Genomic DNA, 16,778 nt, shown 5'->3' with positions numbered 1-16,778 from the left:
TTTTCGTTTCATTATTATAACAACTTAAATGTAGGGTGTGAAATTTTCAATGCTGCAACAGTTGATCAATTTTGATAACGAATAATCATTATTGATTGCAATATTGAAAATTTCACCCCCTACATTGAAGCTGCTTTTCCCTCTTTAACCTTTCCTTGACTGGACTAATAGGCTACACTACAGTGTTTCTATTTTCAAAGATAATAAATTTTGATTTATAACAAACTAGGCCTACTTTAGGGTACATTACAGCTCCTATCCTAATATATTAAGCGAGCAATTTCTTTATATATTTATAATATATATTTGGATATATATTTATGAGTAACGGATCTCGAAAACGACTCTAACGATTTTCACGAAATTTGGAACATAGTAGGTTTATGATATAAAAATTTAATTACACTAGGTCTCATCCCTGGAAAACCTCGCTGAAGAACATGAAAAGGATAATAATTATTCATCCTTGGAAAAACAGATGATAATTTCGTCGTCTGTCGATAACAGAAGATGCGAGTAGTGCCTGTGTGGGAGAGAGACAGAATTATGTTCAGCTGTTGAATCAATCAGTTTATCCCACTAAGAATATTATCTAGAAATTTTAATCGACTTGATTGATCAAAATAATCTGATTTGTTGACATGACATGGAATATCATTCTAAACTAGTAGTTCTGTGAACAGTAGACCTCGCGCTCTGTAAGTTACATTGACCTGTTGTTATGTTTTCTCGAAAATTAATAAATAATTTATCAATTTAAAATGTCTAGAAAAAATCCTAAATAAACATAGTGTTTTCTGTCCTATCGTACCGTTACGCGTGACGTGTCGTCCCGGAATGTGAGTGTGAGCGCTGTTATCAGGTCTGGCTGCAACTGTCTACAACGTTGATGGAAAGATACATTTTCAAGATGTTCCATGTTTTTGAACGGGTAGTATTATAGTCCACTAGACAGCTGATTTATGATAAATAATAATATTCTATAGTCTGATTTTTACTCTAATATTGGCGTATGAAGGAGGCTCCTTTTTCCTTTTATTATCGTTTAAATGCGAAATTTCCAAAAACCTTGTATATACGTCGACGCGCAATTTAAAAAGGAACATATCTGTCAAATTTCATGAAAATCTATTACCGCGTTTCGCCGTAAATGCGCAACATATAAACATTGAGAGAAATGCCAAACCGTCGACTTGAATCTTAGACCTCACTTCGCTCGGTCAATTAGAGTATATCATAATTTTCAAATTTAATCATTATTTTACAGTTCTAAGTGATTAGTGAGTCTTATCTTTGGACTATTTATAGTGTATAAATCAAAATTCGGGGAAGAAACAGTTTTGGGCTGTGCCTGTTAGTCCTTCCCCAATCATTTTAAAGAATTGTGCTCTGTTTATCAATAAATAAATAACGAGCAAATGCCCCCATATTAGATTATTCATCAACCAATGATAATAATAGAGTGAAATTGAAGTTTCGAGTATTCAGCGATTTGTGAACCTCTTAAAATGATTCATCGTGCACACCTTTATTAGTTTATGCTTCAACCTTTATATTGTAGCGTCCTGCGTCGTATCACTCTAGACTACATTTTTCAAGACGAAATAATTTTTTTTAGTGCAAGATTTGTAAGTATGACATCATTCCAGATCCTCTACATGGATGAGTTTTTTTTAAACAAATATTATTCAATGGAATGTTACAGACGTTTTATTAGTCTCTGACTTATGATTCAAGATACGTGCACTGGTCACTGGTGCCCCTACACAACCATTACGTCATTGTTATTGAGTCATCGTGATGTCATCATTATCATTGAAGGCGGATGAATCGAATAGTTAGTTGAGACGCAAAGTTCTTTCCAATCTTGTTGGCCTTGACAATCAGAAATGAATAAATAAAAAACGAATAACTTTCCAAAAACCAACAAAAGTTCCAGTATCCATTTTCAAGGGTTCAGTAGGGGAAGGTTCTCTAGCATAGATATAAGATACCAGAAGCTTATGCTATCTTTTCTCTGGGACTGGGACAATACTATCACAGAAAAAAAAGGATAAAGAACTGTTTTCTTTCCTCAGTGATACTACTCGTAGCATAGTACATACAATTGCATTGAACAGCTGTTTCAACGGAGTGTATATAATCCACAATATGATAAAGTAGCTAAACGTTATCATAGCCACCTCTAATACAAGACCGCGGCCTATGATATTGCAACGTCGCAGTGTAGGCCTAGAATCTAATACATGATTGGTGAAAAAGATAAGCTGGTATTTTTTTTTAAATTTTTTTTCACCAATCATGTATTAGATTCTAGGCCTACACTGCGACGTTGCAATATCGTAGGCCGGGGCCTTGTATTAGAGGTAGCTCTGACGTTATCTATTATAATTATATAGATAAAGTAATAAAAATTAGTAACTCTAATTATAAACTATAACTATAATATTATTGAACTTATTAGTAAGTTTATACTAAGTCTTTATTTAGCTTAACTTTAATATGATAAACTTTATCTAGCTAAAGTTGTTCATTAAGAGCCCGCCGACTCTTGCGACTCTGCACTGCACTGGGTCACTGCTAATGTTAACTCACCAATCAGTAGAATTTATCACTTGGAAACATAGCATATTATTTTCTTTACCATTCATTTTTAACTTTATCTACATTTACCATTTTTTCTCTCTTTCTATCCTTATGAAACATAAACTTATTTCAGAACCGTACACTAAAAATAGGTCAATTTTTTCAAGAGATGAGTTTAATAAAATTCAATTTTTATGAAAAACAAAGCTTCAAACACTACTACAATGTTTTTTTTTCGTTAACGTTATCAAGGTCTATCGTCTAATACGTTTACTAGAGGTGTATCGTTTATACTAGTAGAAAGAGAATCGAGAAAATCGTGTATATTAGAAGAAGTAGTATCGCTTTATACTCCCATAATAATTATCATCTACATAAAATCAAAAACATATTTCACTCTCTGCCAAACCTCACACTTCAACATCAATCAAAACTCATTGTACTTCTCTATAACGATGAGAAAACATCACTTGCCACTTATTTATTCCCACCTCAAGTCTGACATTATTTTCACGATGACTTCACAAGACCTTCAATTGTGGCAGACCAATAGAATAAATTAGATTAGATGTTCAAAGAGCCGTTTACTGTTATTACTAAACAATGTAGTATCCTAGTCGATGAGTGAGTCATTATTTTTACTATTCCACGGTCCAAGTTGGAAGTAGGCCTACCTATCTTTTTACTATGATGAGATTCACTCCATACTGTCAGCATTCCTAATGGTTGACATTGATGTCTCTTATTCAACTTATGCTGTCAATTTAGAGGAATTTCACTTTGGCTGCTTAGGTTCTCCCTGAAGGTCTCTCTGTCTCTGCTCTGTCATCTAGTCTCTCTTCTGGAGAGAGAAAGCTGCCATTGTGAAATTCTCTTCAAACTGTCAGCATTCCTCATAGATAAGATGTATGCTTCCCTTTTAAACAATATTGATAGTTTAAAGTGAATCTCTTTGATAGATTATCTATTCCAACCTTGGCCCCTATTCTCTCTCTCATTCTCCTCAGATAAAAACATTATATATAAATGTAAAACCATTTCAAGTCTTTTTTTTACAAGATGCATATGTAGGTATAGTTTCAATTTGAAGATCTCGGTTTGTGTTTCTTGAGAAGCTCCGCAATTTGTTATGCTTAGTAGGTGACCTTGTGTTGTTACTGTATGAGTTGGGAATATTATCATTAAATGCACGGAAACTGAGAAAGCATGTTACAGAATGTGGAATCTACTGAGAACTGTGTATCTACTCTTGGAAACTCTGATGTTAACAAATCGTGGGTTGGACCTGTTACAACTCACAAGGATGTCTGAATTGAGACATCAACATGTGAACTAGATGAAATAATTTGAATAATTTGACCTCGAAATAAATATCGGTTTGATATAGATTTCACGATGAAATTTGAAGGTTGAGAAAATAAGGGAACTAGTCTAATATTATGATAATAGGGGAATATCAAGAATATTATAATTGTGGGGGGTAAATAGGAAAATTGCGGAAAAATATGATTAAATTTCGGATTACATTTATCTTTTATTCATGTGTGATAAAAACGTATACTATATTATTGGCTTAAACACTAATCACAATAAATGGCAATATAGCTATTTAATTTATTTCACATCGTATGAAAATCATTTATCGGAATGAATACCGTCATGAATGCAATTTGAATTTAGATAATATGATAATTATTGTAATGTAACTGTATAGATCGGTGATGTTTCAACAAATAATTATTGTCGATTCCTGGAAAAGGATGAATAAAATAATATCATTCCCATTAAAACACAACTGGAATGATAGTAGAATCAGAGTACGAGAATGGAAGGATGAGATATTCATTCGAAATTATGTCAATAAAACTCTAAAAACACGTTTTTTGCTGGTAATGATGCCCATATGACGCCTTCCCATAGGCTTGTACTTGTACGTGGGTAATATATCAGGTAATAATTAAGGATTATTGATCTAAGTTTCAGGTTGATTCTGAACCATTAATAAAGTATGAGGCCACTATAAGATCATAGAGAAATACTATATGTTGTTGAAACTATATTGTTCAATAGAAGCTCTTTTCTGCTAAGTACTACGAGTTATGAGCTTAGGAAATCAATCCACGAATAGTTTATTAAATCTTGCAATGATTTTTAATGTAGGTTTATCAAAAATCTTCAGTTGCAATTTATTGCTCAACACAAAACTCTGAACATGGAAATATACTAAATTGTATCACCCAATATACTGTAGTAATTCTAAATGATGTAATCTATTTTGCATCTACTGATGCCAACTCAGGCTTGATATATTGTCAAACAACGAGCTCCAAGTACAAAACGTTATTAGGGCATGTTTGACTCACATTATTGACCTCAGATAATTTTGTTATAATTATTTATATTGCTGTATAGGAGAGATAAAAAATAGATTCCATTTCATGTAGAGATAAAGGAAGATGGAGTGAGAGAGTGATTGAGAGAGAAACATAATTTTTTTAAATAGATCAGAGTTATTAACATAGGAGAGAATAACAGAATGAAATATGATAGGATAGAAGAGAATGTTTGGAAGAAAACCGTAGAAGTAGATAATAATATGAGTAATAAAGGAAGCAAAGCAAAACTCGGAGAGAAAGGAGAAGTGTGAAAAAGTGTTGAGGGGAGTGGAATGGAAAACAGAAAGAGGAGAGGAATAATTGTAGGAGGAAGAGCGCAATGCTAAGAGAGAAAAGAGAGTGCGAGAGAGGGAGTGTGTGGGAGAGAGAAGTTGTGATGAAGAAATTAATGACTAAGTGACGTTTACATGCCTTTTCAATCAATAGTCGCATTTACTATGTCATCTTTCGACAATGTGATTCATAACAATAACAAGGTGAATCACATTTTAAAAGTGATTTGGAATTTGAATCAAGTGTGTCTCAATCAATACCAGCGAGAACAATCTTAACCAGTTTGAAATAGTGGATTACTCAGACGTTCTGAAAAAAATAACAGCATGATGTACGGTGCCTACTACAATTTTATTCAAGTAGTGTACTGTAAGTACTCGAGTACTGCAACTTATTGATAGAGCTTTTTTTCAAGTACTATAACTTAATTATAGTAGTTCATCAATAAAAATTGTGGCATTACAATTCTCCAACTTCAAAGTGAGTTCTGAGACTATTTCTTATTCATAGATCAGAGTTTCCCATTCAATCACTACTGACAGTATGAAGGGAATTTTACTATAAAGTTTAGAGTTCACTGACTATTTGAATGAGTAAGCCAGTTCCGAGACTATTACGTCATCTGCAGTAATGCTGTACCTACTGTACTTCAATTTGAGATTATCTCTTCAACTCATTTCTTCAAGCGAAATTTCTAAGAGACGTGGTATTGGTAATTATTTCAAAATGGGGATTTATCGAAGCCAGCACTGCTGTCTTTAATAATGGCAGAGCTCTTTAAATTTTAGAGCTCATCAATTTTATGATCTTTAAATCCAGATGGTTCGGAATCCACCTGGAAATATAGGTTTATTATTCTCTCATGTCACCCGTCACTCTACATAGTTATCATTATCATGAACATTGATGAACATCATAAACTGTTCGCGAACAGTTTTGGGCTATAATGCCTGTTGTTCCCATACCTGTAGATAGATAGATAGGGATTTTTTTTTGCTCAACACAATATACAAATCAAATAAACAGTTCCCATTTTTTTTTAGTAGTCTGCTAGGATAGTGAACTGTGATTCGTCGCCTACAGAGACTGCCTTCTTTTCACAGCTACAGCTAACAGTCAATAATATCCAACAAACATTATGGCTCCTCCTCTGGCATAGCAATCATTTTCTCTTTCAACTGGAGACAGAATAGCACTGGATTATTTTCAGGCTACCTATAGCGATGTAAGTTTCCTGGTGTAATCAACAACCTTCCTCATGCGGCCTAGTTTATGTTCAACAATAATGGAGGTGTTACTGACCCCATTTCAGTTTTCAGTCTGATTCTTATCGATTGGGGATTGCTATAAATTAATCATAATATCGTTGTTTAATAATTATTCCAACTCTATGATTGTCAACAGTAGATACCATAATTGTTAGGAAGTACACAAGAATGAGAAAACACTTGTCATTGTACTCAACTTTGAGCATTAACTTAACTTGCCTCACGTTACGTATAAATAAATAACTCAACTTAAGTTACAAACGTAAATTAACTTCTTGATATATGCGGTAACTGAACAATGTAGAACTAATTCATGTTCATTTGTTTATTTTTTCATTGAATTAATACAAATTGCATCAAAAGGTAGTAGGTCTATCTATAGTATTGGAAAGCGGATTCAAGCTTACCATCAACTGAATGGCAAACTATATTATTATTCACGTAGGTGTTTAAATCCCTTTGAAACTCAGGGCCGGATTCGGCGCTCGGGATTCAGCTCTAGACTTTGAACAGCTGGAGTCAGAAAATTGGCTTTCTGAAACGGGTCGTAGCATAGCCACCTCTAATACAAGGCCGCGGCCTACGATATTGCAACGTCGCAGTGTAGGCCTAGAATCAAATAATACATGATTGGTGTAAAGGATTTTAAAAAATATCAGCTGATCCTTTTAACCAATCATGTATTAGATTGTAGGCCTGAGCACTGTGACGTTACAATATCGTAGGCCGCGGCCTTGTATTAGAGGTGGCTATGGTCGTAGTCGTATAGTTCACGTTTAAATTTCGAAAAACTGGAAAATTGAACACAAAATAAAATAAAGGAAAAATAGTGTAAAGTTTCAGCTATTTTGAATTATTTAGGAATGTTTTATTTCGTTAAGGAAAAACGTTTTTAATATTATAGAAATGCCAATTTTCTGACTCCAGCTGTCAACTTATTAGCTGAATCCCAAGCTCGGAAACGGCCCTAAATGATTAAAATAGCTCCTCTATGAAAGCATAATAAGGATCGTGATGATGATGTCGAAATCACAGGCAAATACCTCGGAAACAAGATGACCGCCAAAGTTTTCAGGGTTTCGCTATATCGCTTGTATTTCAATAACCGTTCAAGATATTCAACCGTTTTTTTAGACGAAAATATTTTTAAATTCTACCTCTACTTTTGTCCAATGAAATCTTCCTCTAGAACGCATATTCTTTAGTTATAACCTTCAAAAGCCCAGAAAAACTTATTTCTCAATTTTTTCAAATGTTATGCCATTATACCTTTTTTTATGCAAGAGATACAGAGAAATTTCAAATCTATAAAATTTGAAGCGTTTTTCAACTTTGTAACGATATATCTTGATGCGTTGTACGTCAAAAAGTGAGTTCTCCAGCGCTCTCCAAAGAAACCCCTGCATGATTTCTGGTGCGTTTTTCCATATACGCATGAGGTAACAAGCTAGAACTATAAAATCGATTTTTTCAAGATTACTTTAAGATAGAAAATGGTCTCAATCTCTTCGTTACAACAATCCGAATAAGAATGTTGATGATGGAAACAACGAAAATATTCGACAACATTGAAAAATTCAAGATGGCGGTCATTATTGACAGAAATTATTATCTCGCCTGCTATACATTTATTGTGAGAGATATCGGATTGGTTCTATCACCAAAGTGTTTAGAATCAACCAAACTATGATTTTCGAGAGAATCGACTCATTTCGACCACTCTTTTCATGATTAATTCAACTTCAAAAACTTGAAACATACATTTTTCGGGGACAATATTTCACTTTCCACCCTGTAAATGTATTCGCAGTAGACGTACACTGATGTTATTGGTACAGTGTTTTAGAATATTTCCAAAGCTGTTAAATGACATCTGGTTTGAGACTGTAAGTCCATATTCCACGGCTGCAGCGTCATCTGAAAAAAATCTGGTGTGGTACACTCACACAACTTTCCTTGCTCATTGAACTGGGAGCCTCATTCTTAAACGATAATAATTTAGAGAAATAACATAATGACGATTGGCGGCAACATAATTATTTGAAACTACGATCGGACTACTGTATATGTGTGTATAATTATTGTTTTCAGAGTACTTTTTCCTTTGTGTAAATTGTGAAATCCGATGATTTTTTAAAAGTCGTCAAAACAGCTGTTCTACAGATGAAATATCTCGACTGTGTGTTATTTTTATAGACTGCTCTACCTACCTACCTACCTCATGCACGAGAAGGAGGTTACAAAGTACATTTCTCAAGGATGGGGTGAACCCCCCATTAGTTTCCCAGAGAGGAGACTCATGCCAGTTGATGGGGCTGATAAATAACTATACGGAGTATAAATTTGAAATAAATCAGTCGAGTAATTTTTGAGAAAATCGTGAAAAACATGGTTTTTCAGTAATTATCCGCCATTTTTCTCGAGAATATTACGCAGCTCCTGCAATTTTCCTAGAAATAAGTCTCATGTCAGTTGATAGGGCTTATAAATAGCTATCCATGGTATAAATTTGAAAAAAATCGTTAGAGCCGTTTTCGAGAAAATCGTGAAAAACTTGGTTTTTTAGTAATTATCCGCCATTTTTCTCGAGAATATTACGCAGCTCCTGCAATTTTCCCAGAAATGAGACTCATGTCAGTTGATAGGGCTTATAAATAGCTATCCATGGTATAAATTTAAAGAAAATCGTTAGAGCCGTTTTTGAGAAAATCGTGAAAACCATGGTTTTTTAGTAATTATCCGCATTTTTTCCGCCATCTTGAATTGAATTTTATTGAATTTCTTATTGTCGGGTCCTCATGGTATAGGACCTTAAGTTTAAAATTTCAAGTCAATCGGTTAATTAGGAATGGAGTTATCGTGTTCACAGACATACACACATACACACATACACACATACACACACACACACACAGACCAACACCCAAAAATCATGTTTTTGGACTCAGGGGACCTTGAAACGTATAGAAAACTTGAAATTGTGGTACCTTAATTTTTTTTGGAAAGCAATACTTTCCTTACTATGGTAGTAGGGCAAGGAAAGTAAAAAGAGAAAAGTACTGTTTGCTGCGGAAAACACACTTTTTCCACCAAAAGCCAATCCCAAAAATTAGAAAATTGTATTTTAATACCTATTATGTTTTTCTATTTTCCTCTCGCAAAACGTCCAGTGGACTGTGTAACTATAACGTATTAATATGGAGGTGAGCCACAAATTCGTCCGTTCTATAAACGTTATCAAGAGCCTAAGAAAGTCTTCATAGAACTAGAAGCGGCGGTGAAGAATCTCTCAGTTAAACGAATCTCCTTACTGTATGAACTCCTCGACAACACGAGTTTCCTCTGTATCTTTAGATTTGTCTTATAAAGTAGTTCGTCTGCACTAGACTTAGATATTTCCTATGAACATTCCCTCTAAACAGTATTCAATGAAATCTTCTTATTTATTAGACCTTTTGGGTATTATTTATAGAAAGTACGTCCTGATACAGAAATAATCACTTTCCATTTCCCCTGGATTTTTTCCTGCACCCTACATTACTCGACCTAAAAATAATTGACAACTGATGAATAATTGCAACGATAGTCGGAATTAGATAAGCAGTACTTCCGAGACAACAGGCGGCTAGTAATATTCTCATTCAACCAATTCTGTCAGTTTAGAATGAATCTCACGCAGTGTTAACCTCCTTCCAAAACAGAAGATGACCTGCGCAGAAATGGATGCGTGGTGGCAAAGAAGTTTTGCGCTTGGAGTGAGTTGAAAACGCTCATAAGCTATCTGTTGCTTGTAGTGATATAGCGCAAGTTCAGTAAACAACTTATCAGTGTTTCTGCTGTCCTATTCTTTTAAAGAATACCTGTAAGTACTCGATTATTAGCTATGTTATCAATAATATATAAGATATAATATTACCACCGGCTATCACATCTCACATGCCAGTGGTTTCATAATTTGTATTAGAATTGTGTTATCTATTGTTTTATTGTACTTTTGTGTGCTTTTTAATTTTAATACGAGTATAAGTTCAAAAACTTCATATGTGCGAAATATCAAAGAACATATTCAAATACTAGAGAACACGAAATACCAAAAAATATATATAAATCAAAGAACACCTTAAAAATTGATTGGATAATAATAATTTCAAATTGTATAATGTGCACAGTGTGTACGATAGTTAAGCTATGACAATTTCATTCATCTCAAAGTATACCAGGTTGATGTGATTACAAATAATTTTTTTATGCTGTTTTATAGCTAATCCAATGAGTATCGTTCTGTTTGTAGTAGTGTCAATTCAATTTTTCTTGAGATGAATCTTGTATTGTATAAACTATTTTGACTTTTGTATATTATGAATAAAGTAGGTATAATTTGATCGACTTTCTCTATTTCAAACTGACAAAATATCTTTAAATTTTAGTTATTAAGTTTTGTTTCATTTTGCACCAGAGTTGAAATCGGCTTACCTCAGTTTCAGTCTAAGATGTTTAGTTGTTCACTCTAGATCATTTGTAAAATCGGGTTCGACAATTAACAGTCAATTCATTATTTTTTATTTGTCTCAATTATGATTAGTTATAATTAGTGACAATCATTGATTAAATATATTAATAAATCATCAATGAATAGAAACCATGGAAATGACTTGCACCAAAAGCTCGTCAGACCATTTGATTATGGTCAAGCCGGGTACGCTTCACAAGAGTGTACACTAGATTTATTAATGATAGACCAACATAGCCTACTATCTCCGTAGGAATTATATAATATGTATGTTCCAGTGCACTCGTTGTATACCGTACCTGATTTGAACATTCTCAAATGTCTTGACCGAGCTTGGTGAAACCGGGCAGACGTGTTCAGAGGTGATTCAAATATCAACATCAATAATTTTCCAAATCAATTTCTTCCATTCATCCACTTCAGAATTTTCAGTGAAAATTATGAGATGAAATCTTCCCATTTCTACAATAATGTTTATTATAAATCCTTTGAACTCTGATACCATATTATATAGATTTGAGGGCTACTGTATTCTCTAGAGCTAATAGCTAATTACAATTTCCATATTGGGAACTCTTTAATGATGATAATCACTACTGATACATTGCTTCCAATTCCCTCGATTTGAATAGTATATTCTCAAATTGGAAAACACTTTCAAATCATTTCCTTAACCCAAAAATTTATCGTGTAATACCTATAACTTTCTCTGGATAAGCCTTGCATAACTCTAACACAATTTTTATCAACAGAACGACCTTGAAGCATCGTTATTATTTTCAACCTGAAATCGACAATGAAACGTCCAGTGCATATAAGTCAAGCGCGATACTTTACGGATGATTAACGTCGTTATATCCATATTACGATAACAGAGACGCTTATGGTAATGAAACGATATATTATCTATAAACAGCTAATGTCTATATGCACTTGCTTCTGGGATTTTTAGAAAATCGATTATTTTTCTGTATGTGTCTGCTTGCTTCTGGTGACCCCATTCTTCTTAATACAGTAGTAAGTTGAAGGTGAGATTCACAGTGAAACACGTTCACCTTTCAACGGAACAGAATTCCGAGATTGAATTCAAAACAAACCTTGAAAAGTCCGTTTGTGAATTGGGCTTCAGTTCCTTGGACAGAACAGCACCAAGTGATAGTTATTGATATGTATTTTGTCATTGTATTTGGGAAAATTTAGTAATATTGATGTAGTATAGCCGTTTCTCTACATTATTCAAATCTAATTTCCAATTTCTAATTCTACTTCTTATTCTAAATCCGATTCTGATAGGAAAAGTACGAGAAACGCCTAATTTTAGAAACAAGTCATTCATTATACTAGCATGTAATTGAAGAGAGCTTGCAGGAAGTATTGTCATTGTCAGAAATGTTGCAATCATTTTTAATGAACAAATGGAAGATGTATTTTTGTCGTTGTAGTTCGAACATGCTTGCTTTCCCAGTGGACTTCCTATGAATGGTTAGATCCACTTCAAACTGTCATCATTCAATACAAATAGCATCAATGCTGGTCATTCTATAAATGCTGACAGTTTGAAGTGAATCTAGCTTTGAAAATATTGCATGGAATCGGTTACATCATGCTGACAAAGGTCAACAAATAAACCTAAAAATTGATTAGACGATGACTGCAACGGATACCGTTTAATCAGCTCATGTTGGAAAACTATTCAAGATTGGTTAATATTTGTTAATATTGTAGACAATTATAGAGAATTGTTGACAAAATGCAGGAGCTATTAACTCTCATGTAGTATGAATACTCAACGAGCTGGAGGATCAAATAATAGGAACCATACAGTAATTAACATAGTGTCATAAAAAGCATAAGATGAAAATAGTCTAAATTTAAACTTTACTATAATGATTCATCAATCAGATAGTTTGATTTGTCATTAGGATACTCTCTTATATTATCCGTTCACCGTTGTTCCAAACATACAATAACAATACTACTCTTATCATGGCATTGCAAACAACTATGATATCATGAAATTTTATTTCCAAGAAATTATAAATGACTAAAAGGAAGGGAGTTGAATACAAAGAAAACTATTCGATTGTTTTTTCAATATTTATTGCAGTGAATATTTAGATTCTTAAAATTACCAGATAGTAGGTCTCCTGCTATGAAAAACTATGATTCACGAGGTTTCAAGTAATTTCATTGAATACAAAAAAATTTTGAGGGGATAGAAATTTACAAGAAATTCCATACTTTGAAATCAATAACCAAACACTATGAAATGTTTGAGTGATTATGATAGCTTCCCTCACACCACACAAGAAATGCATAACTCTTATAAATAATATGAAAATATAATACATTTCTCACTACACATTGAATTACAATACATATGCTATTATACTGTTTTACATACCTTATTGGAAAATGTATTTTCCTCCACAAAATATTTACTTTTATCCTATGAAAACTGACCAGAAATCAAAATATACAGATTTTCCTCCACAAAATATTTACTTTTATTCTATGAAAACTGATCAGACATCAGCCTATTTCTCAAACATTCTATTTTCTATCATGTACTGAATTCCAGAGCTTGTACAAAGTTCTAAAACACAAGAAATTCCATAAAATCGAAAAACTGGGCGTCGAGCCAGAATCAAGTGTTTAGTCTAAACTTCGTAAGCAAAAATACTTATGATGCAACACTAGTGCTCAATAGTTACATCACGATTCATTATTAACTGTCAACATTTGGTTGAATGGGAAGATTTGATGCTATTTTGTATGGAATTCTGACAATTTGAAGAATACCATTATTATCTATATATAAATAAACAGTATTTTCGCCCTGCCAATGTGTCAACAGCCTCATAAGAAACAATGGTATTCCTTTATGTCCAGAAAAGCAGAATTCAATTGGTGATCAGTGAGAAGCTCCCCGCGAAGCATAAAAGAGAGTGCACACATGTCCATTCTGCCAATGTGTATTTTTAACCAATCGTTATATTTTTCTGTTCAGTATAGCCGATATTTACTGATCACTGAAAAGAATAAGTCAGAATATTTATAATACTGAAGATAAAACTTCATCGCCTTTTGTATAACTTCTCAAAGGAATGTGTACTATAAACTAAAAAGAAAATTAATGTGACTGAGCACTCAGGTAATTGAAATTAACACATAACAACAATTAAACCAATAGAAAGCAATGCATCTTGAATATTGTGACTCAATGTACTTCACATAAGCACAAGTTTTCTGAGTGAGTATGCTAAAGGTAGGATTATCATTTACGAGTAGCCCAAGTCTATTGACAATATTCATTAAAGCTATGAGATGATACTTATCCAAAGTTGATATTTCTCTTGTTTATTAAAAGGAATAAGATATTCAATGTGTGAGTAGCCTATACTGGACAATATTGGAACTAATTACTTATGAACGAAGATTGACGGAGACATTTTGAATGTAAGTTCTCTCTGTGATAGATTATTAATGTATAATGGAAATCTAAGAATTGAAATTGAAAAATCAAAATTTAAAACAGGGGGGAACTTTACATTATTCTATTTAATGACATTGGTTGTTGTTTTGAATCTACTGATTATAATAGCTTTTCCGGCTCAATCTCATCCTCTCTTCGTACCTCTCACATTCTCTGTCAATCTCTCTTCCTCTATCACATTCTATTTATTTGTATCTTTCTCTTTCTCCCCATCTCTCATAACATACTTTATGAGATCATCGACAATAATTCTAGTCCACAGCTTTTTACTTCGCCTCCTTATTATCATAAAAACTGGTTTTGTTAGTTATAGCTATATGCATGAGCCATGTGTATGTGCCAATTTGTAATATTGAAATAGGAAAATGAAATAAAAACCAGATAGAATGGATAGTTTTACAATATGGATTAGTGATATGGGGTGCTGCATAATTATGATGTACACATGGAAAATCTATTTATCATTCAAAAAAAAAAAAACTGGTGTGGCGCACTCACACAACTTTCCTTGCCATTATGAAAATTGATCACCTGACGCTAGTGTTCCCGCGCATCTCAAGTCTACTATTCAAAGATTTGAGCCAGCTGGTGACAGGGCAATAACGCTGGAGAGTGGAGACATACGAGGTCTGCTATCTCTTCATAGTGAATGATTAAATAGAATCAACAATAATTTGCAATTGAATAATCACATTTTCTCGAATTTAAAGCTTATTTTCAATTTTAGGTGAAAATGTTACTGAACATCAATTGTAGATATTATCATGCTCAATCTCTTCCATTTGGATTTTTTATTTAAATTGTATCTGAAGCCTGATAATTGAAAATCTAAAATCAAACTTTGCATAGATAGGGTGGTGCTCCTAGAATTTTTACAGATATGAGACTAGTGGCAGTTGATAGAGCTTATCAATGACTATTTTAGGTATCCCATTACCTATGGTAATAGGGCAAGGAAAGTAAAAACTATCTTGAATAAACCAAGGTTATACCCAACAAATCTAATTTTCCTGGATTTTGATGTTTTTACCGTGAGACAACTATATGTCAAAGTCTTAATGAAATACTTGATAAAAAATACAAATATCTTCCCAAAGTTGATCAAGAACACTTATCATTTTAGACCGGGTGTAACAGAGGAATTTCACGTTTATCCTACTAAACTTCCATTGATCAGAAGACAGCTAATTTTTACAAGCAGTAAACTGATCAATGCAATACCTTTTGACTTTGATTTCAAAATTAGTAAAAAGAGTGTCAATGAGTGGATCACCTTCACCTTAAATAAAGCAATTTAATTTCAATTATTTTATTTTCATTTTATAGTATTTTCTCTGCATAATATTTTTTTATTTTCTATGATTCTGCTGTTATAAAGTTTTGTAATTATTAATGGAATTTAACCTTAACTTTCTGCATTATTTCGAAATTTTATGTTTTTCTTTTACTGTTTGCAACTCTCACCAGCGGGCAAAGATTTTATTTTTGCTGGTGATGCCTAGATTTTATATTTCATTTTAATTTTATTCAAGTATATGTATGAGTAATTAAGTTCATTCAATTATATTTTTAATGATATGTCATATTATAAAGAGTTTGTAATATGTTTTGAATATTCTAATTGGCAATAAATAAATGGACATTGAGCACATAACCATGTCAGTGAGATCTTATTTTGGTTGTAGGCTATACAAACTAAACTATAGTGGAATTAAATAGTCTTCTGACTTGGAGGAAAAAGCGGAGCAAAGAAAAGTAGGGATACAGCGGCCGCGACTTCGCCGTGCTAAAACGGAAAACGGAAGGCGTCTGTAGTCTTTAGTGAGTGTCACTAAACACCTCATGACGCGCATACCTAGTTTCCTCTCTGAAAGCACTACATTGACTGAGCCTGTTTTGCAAACTTGGCAAACTTGTTTCTATTCATCACTCTAAATTTGCTGAACTGACTCTCCATCAACCTCCATATCTCTGCTCCGCATATCCCCCCAAGTCGGAGGTTATTTTAATCCTACTGTACGCAACTACTTTATTTTTTTACTCCTTTATAAATTGTTCCAAATTATTGCAATAGTTATCTTTTACCAAAGCCCATAGCAAATGACCCTCTCGTCCACTCTATATTGACTTGTACAATAAATAAAGATGCTAATAATATTGTCTCTTATGAACGATTTTCTATTTCAAACTTGAAGTTCTAATCAAGTAGCCTACATTTAAGTTACACTTATGTCCTACTTGGATAGGCC

At 33.2% G+C, this 16,778-nt stretch overlaps 1 protein-coding gene across 3 annotated transcripts in view; it reads left to right on the top strand.

The window, feature by feature from the left end:
- Positions 1–5,414: 5,414 nt before the first annotated feature.
- LOC111058765 overlaps positions 5,415–16,778 on the top strand; it is a 34,175-nt gene continuing 22,811 nt past the window's right edge. Inside the window, exon 1 of one of the 3 annotated variants that reach the window (XM_039434295.1) lies at positions 5,415–5,624. The gene's annotated coding sequence lies outside the window, so the exon portion shown is untranslated. Of the gene's footprint in view, positions 5,625–10,229; positions 10,386–11,790; positions 11,920–16,778 lie in introns of those variants that run through there. The other 2 variants (XM_039434293.1, XM_039434294.1) reach the window with 2 other exon arrangements.

The sequence above is a fragment of the Nilaparvata lugens genome, chromosome 8 (assembly GCF_014356525.2).
Source record: "Nilaparvata lugens isolate BPH chromosome 8, ASM1435652v1, whole genome shotgun sequence".
In the NCBI taxonomy this organism is placed as follows: Eukaryota; Metazoa; Arthropoda; class Insecta; order Hemiptera; family Delphacidae; genus Nilaparvata; species Nilaparvata lugens.
Note: the sequence above shows the minus strand (reverse complement) of the source record. Positions and strands in the feature narration are given on the sequence as shown.